We start from the raw sequence: 19687 nt of genomic DNA, 5'->3' as shown, positions 1-19687 counted from the left end.
GGCTTACATGCAAAGTGGGAGTGACATTTTTATTACATTTACATGTAATATAATATATATAATATAATATAATATAATAAATATAATATAATATAATATAATATAATGTAATACCAGGTCTTATATTAATTTTTGCTCTGTGATGAGATTATGTCACAGAAACTAAATTAAATGAGACAATAAGTAGATTGTGCTTAGCAAAATGCCTGACACGTGGTAGATACTCATTAAGTGTTAGTTTTTTCCTTTTGGCTTTATAGATCTTGGATTTTGAGGAATGATAGTATAATATATAAACTTGTCAGTGTTATGTTTGAAATTTGTCCCTTTGCCATGCAGCAGGTTTTTTTTTTTCTTTCAGATATTATTGAGAAGTAATATTGAGACATATAACATTGTGTAAGTTTAAAGTATACAATGGAATGATTTGATACTTTTATATTGTGAAATGATTACCACAGTAGGGTTAGTTGATATCTCAATCACCTCACATCATTTTCTTTTTTTTGTGTGTGAGAACATTTAAGATTTACTCTCTTAGCAACCTTCAAGGATATAATACAGTATTGTTAACAATAGTCATCTTGCTGCACATTAGATCCCAGAACTTATTCATCTTATAACTGGAAGTTTGTACCCTTTCACCAACATCTCCCTGTTTCCCCCACCCCCAAGCAATTGTTTTATTGTATGACTTGAGTCTACTAAAACCTTAATTTAGCCCATGAATAAATAAAAAGATGCAGTTAACTAGTTTTTATTGGAAAACACTGGGCAATTAAAGGGTCAATCTGAAACAGACACAAGAATAGGATGAAACTTATTTATTTTTCACTTAGTAGTTGCCAGAATTAATCAAATCATAAATGTGCATAATTTCTTTTCATTTGGAATTTTTTAGTGCTTATTCTTAGCAGATCTTTAATATTAATTTCATGCTAAATGAATCATTATTAAATACTTATGAGAAAAAAATATTTTTAAGCCATGTGCTCATTTAAACATGTAATTTATTACTTTCTGCAAGCAATAAAAATGCACTATATTAGTTACAACACACCATGATTGGTGGGAATGCATGCTCTAAATAGGAACACAGTTTTTTACTGAACTAAACAAAATTAGACTAAAACTGCCTTAACAATTTCATTTTTTTAAACAGGGTGTATCATTGCTTAATGGAAAAAGGACAGATTTTTGTTTTCTGGGAATTCTGTGCCAGAGATTGCACAATGATAGGGTCTCCATTCTACAATATTCACAGGCTAATGTAATGAGCTTTTTGTGAAACAAAATTTATCTGATTTACAAGACTATTCTTTGGCTCACCTTATTTTTTTTTTAAAGTTAAAAAATGTTTTTTAAAACCTGAAATGATAGACCCCCCCACACACACACTCCAAAGTAAAAAGTCAACTGTTAGCCCTCTAATGTTATTGACATTTTACTGGCCTAAGAAGCCCAAAATCTAGGGAAGTCCTGGATCTGTAAGATTTCTCCCAATTCCAAGATACTCAGATAGATCTGTGTCTTCAACCCAACCCATATGCTTCATGCCTTCTGCTTGGAAAGTTCTCACTAGGTATCCATTGATTAAAGTGTCAGGTAGGCTCAGCCAAAGAGCTAATGCCCAGTGACACAAAGATTTGCTGCCGCCTCCATGTCCTTAGTCAGGACTTGTTTTGCACAAGGGAGAGAAACTTACTGAAGTCAGAATAGATAAAGGGATGGTTGTTGTGAGGATATGGGTGGGGGGTATCTCATGGACAACTAAGAAAAGAAAAATAAGCAGTCAGTGTGCCTTAAATTTGGGCTTAAAAATGGAACGTTGGGAATGGAAGCTACAACCCTCCATCTCTCATGGAATAACCTGACCTTTCAACTTCTCTTTTGTTTGCTATATTGTTTCTTTCCCCAGTAACTTTTGTTGGCATGGAGGTTTGGCTCCTGTGGTGTACAAGTGGTACAATCTCTCAGTGTTGAAATTCCAAATTCCCCAGCAATAGCTTGATTGATTCACCCAGGGTGAGGTTCCCATTCCTGGTTCACATAGCTGTGGCAGGGAGTGGGGCTATTAGTACAAACATGTCTTCCTAAGGTTCATTCTTTCAGCAGAGCCTAGGGAGTGAGCATGTGGGAAGAGGAGGCTATACCATGCAACAGTTATAACACATTTCCCCTTTTCCATTAATTTTCCATTAATTGCAACTCACCTGGGGCAGCCCCGTTTCCTGACCTCAGGTGCTCTTCGCCATCAGGGTGGCAGATCAAATACCTTCACTATTACTTGCTCAATTTCTTGAAGCACTTTCTGCGCAAATATTATTCTTATTGTTTTCTTCTCTAATTCAATGTACATTTCCTTAGTCAGACCGTATGAAGAGGAAAACAAAGCGGTGATTAACATGCATAAACCTCTGGGATCACAACACTTCTTCCCCACTTCTACCCTACCCAGCCTTGGGCATGAGCAAGAGCATAGCACATGGGAGGAAGCACAAGCCCCAGAGTCAATCTACCTGGACTTGAAGGTACAATATCTACTAGTAGAAATTGTTCTACTAGTGTTGTGTTTCAGTTTCTTTATCTGTGAAACTGGAATATTACCTACCACATAAGATCACCGTGAGAATTAAAAAAAATAATCTGGCCAAGGAGTCAGCCCCATGCCTGGGACTTAATAAACAACCATTAAATATTCATAGTTGAGATACGAGAGGCAAACATCAGATGCATGGACAAGATAATGTTAAGTGTTGTAGTGCCAAATAACAGCTGGAAACTAGGTGAGTGAGTGTCTGGACTAATTCTGGGAACATGAGTCTTACTAAAATGGCGAGAGTCCAAGACAGTTGATGTTGTTTAATTTTGAAGGAATACTTGATGTCAGGAACTCTGCAGCACTCAGCTGTGGTGTTTTCCCCTCTAGAATGTAAAAATTATAATGGATGGATTCCATTAGAATGGATTCTAATTCTTTCTAAAGATGAAATAATTTTCACCTACACATGCCATTTTTGCCACATTATTTGTGACTGGCCTCTGTACTACAACCAAAACTGTTTCTAGAAGCACACATACTCAATTTTATAAGCAAATTAAAAATAGGATATGTACCTAAGTATTTGTTTCTCAGGAAACTTTTCAGGCATTTTACAAATGGATCATCTCATTATTGCTTAAAGTATTAGGATAGCTTCATACTTATGGATTCCAGATTAAACGAATGTCTATAAATTCCTATAAATTTACATTTGGATGTTTATATTATATATGCTACCCATTTAGATCTAAATCAGGCCCAAATATGATGTCCTTTCACATACTGTAGAGTTGAATGAGCCTAGCAACTCTTAACCACTGAATTAAAAGACATAAAACCATAATATGGGAAGACCTCAATTATTAACACTACAAACACTAGAAATGATTTTTCAGCAAATGTGTAAAAGGACCTGAGTATCAAAATAGATATTTTCTCTAAAGAAACACATGGCATAATTCCTTCCTTTGCTGGTAAATGCAAGACTTAAACATTAACTTGCTCACATTTGTCACCACAAACACAATGACTTTCTTCTCATGGTGCCATGATGTCACTGAAGCATTTCTCTCTCTACACAGGCCCACAATTAACTATACACACATCAAAAAAGCACAGACCTCTTTAGTTACCAGGGAATATTTTCAAAAATGGTTTAATACCTGATTCCTTAATACAGTTGCTCATCCTGCCAATTTTCTCTCAAATTCTGCACTGGGTTACTTTTATATCTCCCTTTGTCATGCAGGGACTCATGCAGGGTCTCTGGTCCCACTCCCCACACAAGAATGCAGGATATGGTGAGGCCAAAAAGGAACACCCATGGAGCCATAGGTAGGGGAGTCATACCACTATATTCTTGCTGGCAGCTGGGTTGGAGACACAGGAAGCAGGAGCCACACTGTCTGCAACCCGCCATCCTAACTGTAGTCCACGCTTGCCAGCCACCATCTTCTTGCTAGCCCCCAATTTTTCTGCTAGCGTAGCCACAGCAGTTATATTAGTGGCCAATGTCTCACTGGTTACAGCTGACGGCCAACTAGCCACAGCTGATGGCCATCCAATCACAGTTGATGGCCATTTACTATCTGAGCCAGCACGTGAGGCCGAGAGCCTGGAAACTGCTCTCTGGGGCTCTGTCCCCATAGTTTTGTAGTAAGTTTTTTGGAAAGCAACCTTGATGTAGTTTTATGATCATGAGGCAACTGATTTAAAAAAATAAAGATTAAGGTTAGGCTCTTCAAATTATTTTTCACAGTTTCAACATCTATGAAAAACCTTCATGCACTACTCAATTCTAGAATAAGAAAAATTCACCAAGACAAGTTAATGTTATTGACATGAATGAAAGTTTATAGAAAATGCTGCTTTCCACTTAAGTGGTTTAAATACAGCTTTGAACTGATTTGAACCCGAATCAAATACCATATGGAACTGATTGGCAGAGGGTAGGGGCTGGGGGTGTCATTTAACCCAGGAAAGATTCCTTTTATGTGTGTGACCACAGTTAGAAAATCATATTCTAGGCCTTGTTTAGCGGTTTTACCCCCTTAACAAAGACTCAATTTTTCTTTTAAAAATCTGATTTCCATTTTACCTCCCCTGCATTTTGAACGGAATCTTGAAGTAATTGGGCAACAACCCGATTAAAAACCCCGGGTTTTTCCTCCCCGAGTCCTTTCTGCGGTCTAGCGCACGCCCGTGTCGCTAGCACACAGCCACCCAGAGAAAACGAACGCAGCCACAGGTTCCCCACTCGCCCTGCAGGCCACCCCCCTGGCCAACTTCCGGCCGAGCGGTGCTAGGCCCCCGCCCCGCCCCCAAGGGCCCAAGCTGTGTCGGAGTTTTCCCGCGATGCCGCGGGGGCGCGTGGGTCTGCTCGCCGAGCCCCAGAGTGCACTGCGGGCACGTGCGCGCGCGCGCCCGCCACTCCACTGCCGAGCGACCGCGGGAAAATTCCAAAAAAGTCAAAATAAAACAAAAAGCCAGTACGAGGCAGAGCCAAATTTTCAAGCCACAGAACCCGGGCGGTGGCGTCCTTTCCACCACTGCCCAAACTGCTGAAGCAGCTCTGGCGTGGACCACCCGGTAAGACAACGGCTGCAGAACGAGAGCTAAGGCGGCTGCTTCCCTTGGGGGTCTGGGCGACACGTCAGCCGGGGTGTGTGAGCGTGGGTAGGGAGGGAAGACTCGCGAGAACGTCCGCAGCGTCCCGCGCCTGAAGGTGGGTGAACGAGGCTCTCGCCGAGTGCAGGGGTCGAGGAGGGACGGTGGGTAGGGGCGTGAGGTGGCGCCGGACCGCGGAGGGGCGTGGCCACCGGCGAGGGGCGTGACCAGAAGGCGGGTCAGGGCCAGGGGTGGGGCCGGCGGTGGGGTCACGTGGAAGGCAGTCACCAGAGCGGTTGGGAGCTGGGACTTGGAATTTTGTTTCTTTTTGTTCACTGAGGCAGGCAGCTATGTCTTCTTAAAAGCGGCGGAGCAAAGGTGAATTTCTTCAACCCGGATCCATGGGAGCTGTTGAAAGCTCGCCCCCTTCAACCCATCATCCTCTACAGCTGGCCCCATGCTCTCCGCCTCCCCCTTGCGTCTGGGCCTTGGGAGGGGCGAGGCCAATTAGGGGAGCCTGGGGCGTACCCCTCTCGCCCTCCAGGCCTTTCATCCTAGGATCTTTGTGATGGTTGATCGTCTCCCCACAACTATATTTGAATGCCCGGCCAAATCGCGTCCAGAACCCTTGAGAGATTTTTTGGGGGGTGTTTGTTGGTTTGCTTTTAAGATATTTTTTATATGGGCGCGTTTACAACTATGAACCCTTTATGGTCATGTTGTATGGGCTAGAGGTCTGGAGGAGGAAATTTTTTTGAAATATGAGAAATTTGTGGCCAGAATTTTAAGGAAAGAGGACGAGGAATTTTCTGGCTAAGATCTGTGTGTGCCTGTGCTTTTGTCCTAACCTGAAACCTGGAAAGCTCTCTGGCTCCCGGTTTTGTTCTAATCTGTGTTCCATTTAATGCATCCTAACTGAAATGTGATTGACTTATCATTTAACAGAGGAGCAGGGCACTTTGGGCCACCCAACGTCAGCTATTTATGGATGTCACTCACCTTCAGTGATGTGCAGCTCAGAACATTTTCTCATTACTCTCCTCAGGAGGGGGAGGAAAGGTTGTTACAAATGATAGAATTCATACCATGTGTTGGGATCATTTATTACATAAGCTTAGATAGAAAACATGTTCATTGTGACTTTATCCATTAAACTTAAACCAAATTGATGTTTCAATCTAATGTACTGTGCCAGATTCACATGGAAATCAGCACACATACATTACTCATATACAAGAAAGGCTGCACCAGAAAAGAACTTGCTTTTCCTAGTTATATCAAAAACCTTTCCCCCAAAATGAATGTTAGATCCTATTTATTTAGAATTGGACTAATTATACTTTGGTATATTATATATACATTTTATTTTTCATTATTTGTCGTATTTTTCTTGATTTCTTGAAAAACATTTACTAAGTTTCCAGAAAAGAGAGGCAAACTCTATATTAGAATTTTTGTTTTGTTTGCTAATAAGAAGCATTAACTTGATTGATTGGCTGGATGTGGAAGATGTGTTGATGCATTCATGTGAAACTGGGCATGTACATTTAAAAATAAAGGGTATTTTAAACTAGTTCCATATTTCAGCAAGTAGTTCCAGTAACAATTATACAAATTTCTTATTTATGAAAACCAGCTACAGGGAGGCCAGCCTGGCCAGTAGAAAGTTGGATTGATTAGCTAGGCTGCAGAGTGCCAGAGAAATCTCACATGTGTGGTAGTTCCAGGTTGGTAGTGGTGAAGTCTCAAATCAGGCTGGAAATCAGCACCAAACGGATTTATAAAATTTTATTTTAGGCTGGAGCATGTATATTCTCTGTTCCTGTTTATGGATCCTGAATGACTGACTTTAATATAAAAGAACACCAAGAGGAAGAGAACATTGAGTTTGCAGTGTTTTAATACAAATGCAGAAGTAGAGAAGGAAAAAGTTAAAAAGTCATCAGAAAAGTTAGATAACAATGTAAATCTTGAGCATTTTATTTTCTACTCAATATCAATTTTTTTGACTGAGTTTGGAAGAGACTTTGCAAGGTTATCTGGTCAATTCTCTTAGGCTCATAAACTCTGCTGCATATGTAGAAATCATTTCCCTGTTAAGATCTCTAATATAGGAACATCTATAATCTTCCGGGTACCTTTATCTTGTTATAAGAAGGCACAGTTCTTATGGCAGTCACCTTTTTGAAATGATATACTCTGTCTTCCAAAGATTAAGTGGCTTTTAGTTAATTTAGTAGGTTTTGGGAATTGTGCAGTGATCACCACAATTCAGTTTTAAAGCATTTGCATCACCATAACAAGTTCGTGCCTGCAAGTTTGTACTCAGCTATTGTACTGGCTTTCAGCCTCAGGGAACGATTGATTTGCTTTCTTTCTCTCTAGATTAGCCTTTTGGGACATTTCATATAAATGAATTGATGAAATAAGTGCTGTCTTGTGTCTGGCTTCTTTCACGTAGCATAATGTTTCTGAGGTGCATCCATGTTGTAGCAGGTGTCAGTAGTTTCCTGGTTATTGCTGAGCAGTGTTCCATTGTGTGGCAAGACTACATTTCGTTTATCCATTCATCAGTTAACGGACACTTGAGTTCCTCCTGCTTTTTGGGTATTATGAATAATGCTGCTGTGAGCATTCGTGTGCAAGTCTTTGTGTGGACATATGTTTTCATTTTTCTTGGATAAATACCTGTGAGTGGAATTGCTGGGTTGTATAGTAAGAAACTGCCAAACTGCTTTCCAACGTGGCCGTACCATTTTATATTCTCACCAGCAATATATGAGGGTTTCCATTTTTCCATATCTTCACTTATTTATTGTGTCTTTTCTTATAGCCGTCCTAGTCTAGTAGGTGTGAAGTAGTATGTCTTTGTTGAACATGTTTTCATGTGCATATTAGCAAATCTTATGTCATCTGAAATGTCTATTGAAATCTTTGGTCCATTCTTTGATTGGGGTGTGTATCGTCTTGGGTTTTAAGCATTCTTTGTATATTCTGCATACAAGCTTATTATCAGATACATGTTTTGCAGTCTGTTACTTTATTTTCTTCATGGTATCTTTTGAAGCACAAAAAATTTTAATTTTAAGGAAGTCCAATTTATCGATTTTTTTCTTTTTTTGGCTTATGCTTTAGGTTTATGATCAATTTCTGTTAACTTTTGCATATTATATTAGATGTACAAATTCTTCATCTTTTTTTAACGTAGATATCCAATTGTCCCAGCACTATTTATTGAAAAAAACGGTCCTTCCTTTAATTGCCTTGGCACTTTTGTGAAAAATCAATTGATCATCAATTATTTCTAGACTCTGTTTCAGTGGTCTGTGTGCTTGTTCTTCTACCAGTGCCATGCTGTCTTGATTATGGCGCTTTATAGTAAATTTTGAAATTGGGTAGTGTAAGTTTTCCATTCTTTTTCTTTTTCAAATTGTTTTGGCTATTCTGGGTTCCTTACATTTTCATACAGCTTGTCATTTTTTTCCAAAAAAGCCTTTTGTGATGTATTTTGATAGAAATTGCATTGATTCTGTATATCTGTTTGGGAGAGAATTGCCATCTTAACATGAACATGGAATGTCTTTCTCTTTGTTTAGCTCTTTAATTTCTCTCAGTCACATTTTGTAATTTTCAGTGTATAAGTCTTTTGTTAAATTTATTTTGAAGTGTTTCATTTCTGATGCTATTATGAATAGAATTTTTTTCAAATTTCATTGTTGGATTGTTCATTGCCAGTGTATAAAAATACAATTGATTTTTGTATATTAACTTTGTATCTGGCAACTTTGATTATTATTTCAAGCAGGTTTTTTTTGTGACTTCCTTAGAATTTTCTATATATACTATCATGCCATCTGTGAATATAGACACTTTTATGTCTCCCTTTGCATCTGGATGCCTTTTCTTTTTTTGCCTGGAACCTCCAGTACATTGCTGAATAGAGTGGACATTCATAAGTTGTTCCTGATCTCAGGGGGAAGCGTTTAATCTTTTACCAATAGGTTTGATGTTAGCTATAAATTTTTCATAAATGCTGTTTATCAGATTGAGGAACTTTCCTTCTGTTCATAGGTTGTTGAGAGTTCTTATCATGAATAAATAAATGTTGGATTTTGTCAGATGCTCCTCTGCATCTACTGAGATGACACTGTGGTTTGTTTCTTTATTAATATAATTTATTATATTAATTGATTTTTTACTGTTATATTAATTTTGTATTCCTGGGATAAATCCCACTTTGTCATGGTATATAATCCATTTTATGTGTTACTGGATTTGGTTTAGTAGTATTTTATTTAGGATATTTGTGTCTATGTTCATGAGGAATATTGCTGGCTGATTTTCTTGTGATGTCTTTGTCTGGCTTTAGATTTATGGTAATACTGGCCTTAGAATGAGTTGGGAAGTGTTTCCTCCACTTATGTTTTCTGAGTTTGTGAGGGATTAGTATTCTTTAAATATTTGATCGAATTCATCCATGAAGTTATCTGTTGCTGGATTTTTCTTTATGGGAAAATTTTAAATTAAGAGCTAATTCTTCATTTCATTGATTTTATTTATTGGTTTTCTGTTTCATTGATTTCTGTGCCCATCTTTATGTCTTTCCTTCTGCTTTCTTTGTGTTTAGTTTGCTCTATTTTTTCTAGTTTCTTAAGGTAGAAGCTTAAGTTACTGATCTGAGACTTTTATTCTTTTCTAATGCAACTGTTCAAAGTTATAGATTTTTCTTTTACGCATTGTATAAGCAGCATCCTACAGATTTCAATACATTGTATTTTTGTTTTTATTCAGTTCAAGATATTTTCTGATTTCTTTTTTGACCCGTTGTCTATCTAAAGGTAGAGCCGTCCTTACGAGTGAATAAGTTTTTATCCTTTCCCAAAATGAGCGGATGCACAATCCCAAGAATTATTATATTTATTGCTAACTAAATTACTTTTCAAAATCAGCCATAGTCCCACGGAATGTTCTGTTGCCTGAAGACTAAATTGTAAAGTTAACTTCCAACAACTTGTATATAAAATAAAAGTGAGAAGAAGAGAGAAGATAATTTGCTAACATATATAAATACATACATTTAATAAGCAGTCATGCAAAACTACTGCAGTCCTTGGTTCTGTAGTTAGCCACAAGGCTGTAATTGACAATGATGAGTTCTTTCAATTCCCTGTTTCATATATTTTCTTTGCCCTCAACCAGAGCCTTAGGTGGTTGGAGTTTTTTACCCGGTGAATGATCAAACCTTTATTCTTGGAGGATCTGAGCTATGGAGCCTTCTCTTGCTCTGATCCCACTCGAAAGAGGCAGCTTTTCATGTGAGTATAGATGCATATGTCTATATGTTGCCTCCACAATTCAAAATGTGCTACTCTAGTGTTGTCCTCTTTGCATGGTAGGTGGCGCAAGGTGGAACAACTTCTATTTTATGCATAGAAGATATCTCAGCATGCACCAGGCCAGGAATTGGCAAACTGCGGCCTGTGAGCCAAATCTGGCCTGCTTCCTGTGTTTGTATGACCTGTGAGATAAGAAAAAAAATATATATATATGTATTTTTTAATTTTTTAAAAAATATATGTATTTAATTTTTTTTAAATTGGGAAATATTGGGGAACAGTGTTTTTTAAATTTTTTTTAAATTAAAAAAATATATATTTAAAAAATTTTTTTAAATTGAGGAATATTGGGGAACAGTGTGTTTTTCCAGGACCCATCAGCTCCATGTCAGGTCGTTGTTTGCAGTCTAGTTGTGGAGGGTGCAGCTCACTGGCCCATGTGGGAATCAAACCGGCAACCTTGGTGTTATGAGCACTGCGCTCTAACCACTGAGCCAAGGGCTGCCGCCTGGTAAGAATATTTAAAAAAAATTTTTAATGGGGAAAAGGAAGACTATGTGACAGACACCATCTAAGTTGCTGTTTCCTGCTCATCAGGTCCAATCAACATAATGTGGTTCATGTAGAAGACAGTGTGATATTTTATGTTACGTCAAGAGAAGTACCTGTAGCTCCCGCAGCCCACATAGCTTCCCTGGTGCCAGCTGCTGAGCTTGAATGGCTCATCCAGCACATGGCGGCTTCAGTGCAGGGCTCCTGGGTGCTCACATGCTCCAGCGCTGGGCCCGCTGGTGCTAGGCTCCTAGGCATGTGGCTCTTCTGTCTTTGTTCCTGTAGTGCTGTGGCCAGCAGCACCCAGCTGCCAACCGTTTAGCTCATGTCCCCCACCAGTGACTGTGTAACAGAGTGCTTTCGGTGGGACACCTTCTTGGGAACAGCTTTTCAGGGCATCCTATAGGGCGGGTTTCTGGCAAGTTATAAAAGGTGAATTATCAGCAAGTTCTGGTGCAGCGCCCACAGAGACATCACTGCCATTCAGTGCACCATGGCTCTGCCCGCTCAACAAGATGTAGAGCTCATTTAGGGTGGGAAAGAGTGCCCTTCCTTGGGCACTATATCTCAGCCCTAGGAATAGTGGATGTTCGTTATATCTGCTCTCTCTGTATTCTTCAGTTCTCTTTACTTCTGACTAGCTAATCTCTCGTTACTCACAATCCATTGTTATAGTGAATGTTCTTTATATTTGATTTTCCCTATTCAAATTGCTGTGTGGTTTCTCTGTCCTGATTGGGCCCAGACTGATCCATAATATACTTCCATCTTCCTCAAGGCACAGTAAGTGGTGGGAGTATTTAGCCTATTCATTGTCTTGAATTGTGAAAGTAAAACTTAAAGTTACTCCCACTTCAATATAACAAAAGGTAGGTTTTGGTGAGAAAATGTCAGGCTTTTGTATAATGATGAATTGGGCTTTATATTTTCTTTGTTCTTTTCCAGGCCTTTGTAAATTAGAAACAGTGCAGGTATCTGGGGAAGTGGGGTTAAGGAATAGAAGGAAAGGGGAAAAGAAATTGGGCTATGGTCAGCGTTATGGTATGGACCCCCAGATGACTAGAGGGTCCCGTGTGGGCAGGACCCCCAGATGACCTGACTTTGCGTCTGTCTGACCACACTTCACGTTACCTTTTACCCATGGTTTACATTTTTCAGATTCCTGGGACTGTTTCCTGCCCCCCCCCCCCCCCCAACTTTCCTCTAGAAGGTCAATGCTGATTTTGTGATAAAGAATTTCTGTTTAGCTTTTTTTCATTGCCTGCCCACCGCCGTGTTGGGTCGCATGCTGCTCCTGGGAAGGGCCTATCCCAGTAGGCTCTGCCCTGCCGCGGCAGCGTCCCCACCTGGCTGAAGTTGACATCTAATGATGTGAAGGAGATGTGAAGGAGCAGATCTGCAAACTGGCTAAGAAGGGGCTGACTCCCTCCAAATCCGTGTGACCCTGAGAGACTCACATAGTGTTGCACAAGTACGTTCTGTGACAGGCAATAAAATCTTGAGAATTCTTAAGTCCAAAGGACTTGCTCCTGATCTTCCTGAGAATCTCTACCATTTAATTAAGAAAGTTGTTGCTGTTCGAAAGCATCTTGAGAGGAACAGAAAGGATAAGGATGCTAAATTCTATCTGATTCTGATCGAGAGCCGTATTCACTGGTTGGCTCGATATTTTAAGACCAAACGAGTCTTCCCCACCAATTGGAAATATGAGTCATCCATAGCCTCTGCCCTGGTTGCATAAATTTGTCTATGTATTCAAGCAATAAAATCATTGTTTAGGAAAACAAAGTTTGTATTTAAATATGTTGTGTAAATTTAATCTATTTTAGCAGAATCTGAGATCTGGGGTCTAGACTCTAGTGAGTTCCCATAAGACAGGTGAAACTGCTATTTTACACACACACACACACACACACACACACACACACACACACGCACGACGACGACTCAGGGCAGGTCTTATTTAAAAATACGAGTTTGGCGTTGTGACCCCTTACCTGGTTAGGCTTGAAGGTGCCTAATTACTAAACTGTTTTGCTTCTGTCATAGAGATTTGGAGGTGCTATTTACCTCAGTGATTTCCAGAATCCTCCTGGGGCTAGTTCCTTTTTGTTGTTGTTGTTTATTTAAAGTAATCATATTATAAGTCCTCGTACTTAATCCTAACCCTATCTCTCTGATTTTTGTTTGTACACTCACGTGCTGTTCTCATAGATTTCCTTATTAAACCCTGGTTCCTTGATGGTCACCAGGTCACCATTCATTTCTGGTTATGAATAGTGAATTTTCCTCTGTCCTTATGCACTCTGGTTCATACTGTTGTCTTATGTGTGTATGCCTTATTGCTACAATTCTTGACCAGCTTCTTCAGAGTTATTGTTGGGGGCCTACCCGGCATCCTTTCCTCTTCCCTAACAGGGCCTAGATTTTCTTTCAGTTGTCACCATTAAGTATACCTCAAGGAACACTTGTCTCACTTATAGTTCTTGGAGTTGATTCTGATTGGCTTAAAACAATCTGCCCTAAAATAGGCAATAACATTTGCGTGGTCACAATCATTGGATAGGGATGGGCATAAGCTTAAGGAAGTCCCATATACATACATGTGAAATCTCTTATGTGGGGGGCTGGAATGGAAGTGTATACTGTCTTTTGGGTGGTGTGTGTAATGTGACTCCTGTAATGACTGAGATGTTTTGCTATCAGGAGGTGAGCAGGATGGAGACATGGATTAACTGTGAAGTCTTCCCTATCTCTAGACTGGCCAGTTTCTTGTACCAATAAGTTCCTTTTATTGTTTTAGCCAGATTTGATTGGTGTGGCAGAGACATTTACTGCTTAGTCCTAGCTTTCTGAACTTGGGATCCCCAAACATGACCTCGTCCAATGTAGATATATGAGGTCCGACAATTAAGTTCACAGACTTGTTGCAATGATGTTGCTAACATTTTTTTGATATCAGAGGGATTATTCATTATGAATTTGTACCAACTGAATGAACAGTTAACCAGGTTTACTATTTGAAAGTGCTGAAAAGGCTGCGTGAAAAAGTTAGACAACCTGAACTTTTCGCCAACAATTCGTGGCTCTTGCATCACGACAATGCACCAGCTCACACGGCACTGTATGTGAGGGAGTTTTTAGCCAGTAAACAAATAACTGTATTGGAATACCCTCCCTACTCACCTGATCTGGCCCCCAATGACTTCTTTTTTTACCCGAAGATAAAGGAAATATTAAAATGAAGACATTTTGATGACATTCAGGACATGAAGGGTAATATGACGACAGCTCTGATGGCCATTCCAGAAAAAGAGTTCCAAAATTGCATTGAAGGGTGGATTAGGCACTGAGGTCGGTGCATAGCTTCCCAAGGGGAGTGCTTTGAAGGTGACCGTAGTGATATTCAGCAATGAGGCATGTGGCACTTTTTCTAGGATGAGTTCACGAACTTAATTGTCTGACCTCGTATATGATGATTCCTTAGCCTATCCCTGCAGATCAGAACTTGTAATAAAAGACTTAGAATGTGTATTTGGACATTTCTAAATTTAAATGAGATCTAATTTCTGCTTTCATTTGAAGCCATTTGCTATGTATCTGTAATCATAGACCTTGAGAGTAAGTAACCCTGTATTAGTGGTATAAAAGCATGACATTTTTTTTTTTTTAATCAAGTAGAATTTTCTGCAGTATTCCGCACTCAGAAGAATATCCTGTTTCTGATTCTGAACAGCACCATTAGAATTCTTAGCCATTACACTGTAGATGTTAGCAAAGCTAGTGAAGGTTTTGCTTGCTGATAAGTATTTTGATGAATTGGTATTTTTTGAAACTATGTAGCCAGCTTTTTAGCAATAACAAACAAAAATGTTTTTATATGAAGTATTGCAAAAAGATTGATTTTAGTTTAAAATTTAGTGATTGTAAGATAAGTACAGTGAAAAATATCTTAAATTTTGGTAGTGACATTTTTAGGAGAAATGGAAAGCTAGAATTTTTTTCATTATATGAAAGTTTCTGGTATCTCTGTTTAGTTTTACAAGTGTGTTCTGTACACATGTAATGTATGCCTAACACTGTACTAAGTCCTTTTAAAATAATTTGTCTAATTTGTTTAATTTTAAAACAATTTGAGTTTTTGAAGAGTTATGTATTCTTTAGACAAAATAGTGAAAATGGGACACGTCTTATAAAATATTCTTACATTTTACATTGTTTTGTGGCCACAGTGGCTATGACTGACTGTATGTTACTTATTTTAAAAATTTAAATTGAGCTATTATTGATATGTAGTGAGCTACACATATGTCAAAATACATCAAATTGTGCCCGTTAGTATATGTATATACCCTTAAAGCCATCACCACAATTAAGGTAATGAACACATACATTATCCTCCCAATTTCCTAGTGCCCCTTGGTCATCCTCCCTCCTATTCCAGTCCACCACTCCGCCCCCCCCCATCCCAAGCAATCACTAATCTGCTTTCTGTCATTATAAATTAATTTGAAAATTTCTAAAATTTTATACAAATGGAATCAGACAGAATGTACTCCTTTTTTAAATCTTTTTTTTTTCCACTTAGCACAATTATTTTGAGAGTGGTCCCTGTTGTAGCAGGTATTAATAGTTTATTCCTTTTTATTGCTGAGTAGTGTTTCATTGTTTGGATATAGCACAGTTTATCTTTTGCCTTTTGAAGGACAGTTGGGTAGTTTTTAGTTTTTGTACAAATAAAATTTTTGTGAATATATATGTACAGGTTTTTGTGTGGGCATATGCTTTCATTTGTCTTGGGTAAAAATCTAGGAGTGAAAGGGTTAGATTATAGAGTAGGTGCAAGTTTAACCTTTTAAGAATTGCTAAACTGTTTTCAAAAGTGGTTATACCATTTTATGTTCCCACCAGCAGTGTTTTAGGGTTTCTAGTTGCCTCACATCTTCACCAATATGTATGGTTAGTCTCTTTAATTTTAGACGTTCTATGTGGGTATGTAGTGATACCTCCTAGTAGTATTAAACTGGGTTTCTCTAATGCAAGTCCTTTGTCAGATACATAATTTGCAAATGTTTTCTTCCCAGTCTGTGGCTTCCCTTTCGTTGTCATAATGGTATCTTTTGAAGAACAAGAAGTTTTCCTTTTCATGAAGTCCAATTTGCTATTTTACTTTAAAGTTTGTGTTTTTTGTGTTCTAATTAAGAAATCTTTGCCTAATCCAATGTCGCTATGATTTTCTCCAATGTTTTCTTTTAGAGATTTTATAATTTTAGCTCTTATATTTTATGTCTGTGATCCATTTTGGATTCATTTTTATGTATTGTGAGAGGGAATGATTCAGGTTCTTTTTTTTTTTTTTTTTACATGTAGCTTTCCAGTTATTCCCGCAGTATTTCTTGAAAAGGTTATTCTTTCCCTATTGAATTGCCTGGGAACTTTGTCAAAAAACACACAATATATGTGTGGCTCTATTTCTGACCACTTTTTTTTTCTGTTTCGTTGACCTAGTATATACATGTCTATATGCCTTGATTACAATAGCCTTTAATAAGTCTTGTAATCAAGTAGTATAAGAACTCCAGCTTCGTTCTTATCAAGGGTTTTGGCTGTTTTAGATTATTTGCATGTACATTTTGGAATCAGTTTGTCCATATCTCCAGGAAGCCCTCCTGAGATTTGATTGGGATTGCATTGAATCTGTAGATCACATTAGGAGAATTGATAGCTTAACAATACTGAGTTTTCTGAATACTTCTTTCTTCTGAGTAAATCATTAAGTATAAGGTGAGCTGTAGGTTTTTTTGTAGACGTCCTTTATCAGGTTGAGGAGATTTCCCTCTATTCCTAGTTTGGTGAGGGTTTTTTATCATGAATGGATATTAATTTTTGTAACATGGTTTTTCTGCCTCTATTGAGGTACACCTGCATTCTTGGAGATTCTATCCTCATTTAACTTTGACTGCCTTTGCGGTAATTTTGGGGTTCTCCATATTGTCATTTGTTTTAGAACCAAGCCTTAATGTCCATAATGGGGTTCATGGATATTAGTTTAGCATTTGTCAACCAACTCTGAGGGACAGGAATCTTCAAACTTTTGATGCCTAGATTCTTAATTGGCTGAGGCCTCCATATATATTTATCTGGGCATTCCTTTAACACATATTGAACACCATTTTAGTCTAAGTAAATGTCAGTTGTGGTAACAAACTCGTAAATCTCAGTGACTTAACATAATGCCACTTTTTGCTGATGTCACAGTCCCCTGTATATTAAATGTCTCTTCTGTGCAGTTTTCATGGTGCAGGTTTCCTGCAGTCTGCGGGATCTGGGCTTCTCCCATTTTCTGGCTGGACTGACTCAGAAGCCTTCGCTTGTGTCTTGGGGGAGAATGTAGAAGACTGCACAGGACACTTCAAGGGTCAGACCTGCAAGTGGTGGACATCACTTATGCCCTTATTCTTTTGGCCGGAACTTAGTCATGGCCAGCCTGACTGCCAAGGAGTTGGGACATACTCAGTTGCCCCCATATGTGGAGAGTGCTGGTAAACTGTCATCCATACCTGTCATGTGACAGACACTGTGCTAGGTGCTGGGGATATCACAGTGAGCAAAACACTTGGTTCCTGCTGTGGCCAAAGTTGTCTTCCAGGATGGATTTGGAGGGGGGCTGTCATGGCATCCTGGGGTATTTGTTAAAAGAAGAATTGCTCAGTAGCTTCCATTTGCCATGGGCCAGATAATTTCTGTTGCTGACAAAATTAAGGTAGTAATTTTCGTAAGAAAACAGCAAACCCCACTGAGTACATCAACATGCGTCATAGTATAATTGAAGCATTAGAAAAAAAAGTCACCAAATTTCTTTTCAGCCTTGTAATGGTATTTTAAATAGATCTATATAAAACAAGCATGGTGGAGATGATGTAGCAGAGACCAGGTCTGCTTTGCAGATATATTTTGTATGGCTTGCATGATGTTTTAAGATTTTTGGAGTCATTTACTAACATTTAAATACTAAGCAGTTTCACCTTAAAAAATCCCTATTTTCAGGTTTCTTTCTCTTTTCTTTTAAGACGAAAGGCAGTCTGACAACACTAAATCTAACTGACTTCTCTTTGGCAGTGCTGGCTGGAGCTAAGTCCTGACTGTCTTGTGTGGGTGTTGTCTCAAGCCCATCGGATGGCTTTATTCATTTAACTTGCCCATTGTGGGCATTTGAATTTATGACCCTTGTCTGAAGTAATTTACTAACTTTTGAGTTATTTTGAAATGCATTTAGTTGTCAAATTAACACACAGGAAAAATTGGATATTTTAGAGCAAATTTATCATGCTCATTGGGGAAATCATTATAATAATCTGTGTTCTATGGTGAGGTCAAAGTTTCATACTTGTAGAAAAAAAGTTTATTATTATTGCTGAACAATAATATAGCATATACCCTTTAGAAATTAGAACTTTTGTCCTACTGATTTTAAAAGCATGGATTTTTAAAAAACAATTTTATTTTATTTTTTATTTTATTTTTTTACTTCTTTTGGTTTCTTGGTTCATTTCTAATATTACTTTGGTCATAAGCCCTATTAAACATGTTTCTCACTTTCCAAATTTTTTTCCTATAGATTGTATGTGATTTTTACAGAAACCATATGTGCCAAGGTAAGATAGGCATTTAAAAAAGAAAGGAAAGCAAATCAGAGTGAGTCCCTTTCAAAAAAATTAATTTGGACTCGGATGAGGGGATTCCTGAGAGATTGCCCAAAAAACAGATAACTGCTGGAGAACTTTTGGGCTACTTCTGTTTGTGCAGTTTTTAAATGTGTTTCAATTATTATGGCGTGATAACGTTTTCAGTTACTAAAAGAGCTGAGCATTTCTGGTTGCTGATTCAACTGATTTTAGCAGAAAACATTCACCTTCAACAATTCTCTTTGAAATATTTACAGAGAAGGAAACAGGTTAATGACAAAGCTGTTGACCGTTACCTGGAGAAGCTAACTCTTGCCTGGTGCTGTTTTATTGCAGCAGCAGCCCCAATTTGAAGGGTTGTTGAGGCTTCTTGTTTAAGCAAGTCTTTGCCAGACTTTTTTTTTTGACTTTTATTTTTATTTTAAGTGTGTTTTTCCAGGACCTATCAGCTCCAAGTCAAGTAGTTGTTTCGATCTAGTTGTGGAGCGCGCAGCTCACAGTGGCCCATGTGGGGATCGAACCGGCAACCTTGTTAAGAGCACCGCACTCTAACAAACTGAGTTAACCGGATGCCCCATTTTGGCAGAATTTTTTTGTTGCATCTTTCTGCTGCATAAATAGGTATTAGAAGTAATGGGTTTTTTGTTTGTTTGTTTGTTTTGAAATGTAGTTTTTGAAGACTGCCTAACCAGTTTCTGCTTGGTAACTGCCCCGAGACCCTCAATGAATGCCAGCAAGCAAATTTAGATCCACAGTGTATTTGATATGCATATCTTTTCTCCAAACAAAATTTGAATTCCACAAACACAAATTGAGTCACTTTCCAAATGTTTGTATATGAGTGGAAGTTTTTGTCCTATCCTTCTGTAACCAATACCATAAAACTTTTGAAGGTCCATGATGCATTTGTTGTACAATTTTAATCCAAAACAAAACTTTATTCTGACTAAACTTGTAGCTGTGGA

The 19687-nt window shown here is 38.4% G+C and overlaps 1 protein-coding gene and 1 pseudogene across 4 annotated transcripts in view; both read left to right on the top strand.

Moving 5' to 3' along the window:
- Window positions 1-4879: 4879 nt before the first annotated feature.
- FANCC (FA complementation group C) overlaps window positions 4880-19687 on the top strand; it is a 261715-nt gene continuing 246907 nt past the window's right edge. The window contains exon 1 of one of the 4 annotated variants that reach the window (XM_074330248.1): window positions 4880-5131. The gene's annotated coding sequence lies outside the window, so the exon portion shown is untranslated. The other 3 variants (XM_074330249.1, XM_074330251.1, XM_074330250.1) reach the window with 3 other exon arrangements.
- Window positions 11363-12778, top strand: LOC109434742 (small ribosomal subunit protein uS15; annotated as a pseudogene).

This window comes from Rhinolophus sinicus, linkage group LG04 (genome assembly GCF_036562045.2).
Source record: "Rhinolophus sinicus isolate RSC01 linkage group LG04, ASM3656204v1, whole genome shotgun sequence".
NCBI classification, from domain to species: domain Eukaryota; kingdom Metazoa; phylum Chordata; class Mammalia; order Chiroptera; family Rhinolophidae; genus Rhinolophus; species Rhinolophus sinicus.
The sequence above is the reverse complement of the archived record's forward strand: the minus strand, read 5'-3'. Positions and strand labels throughout refer to the sequence as shown.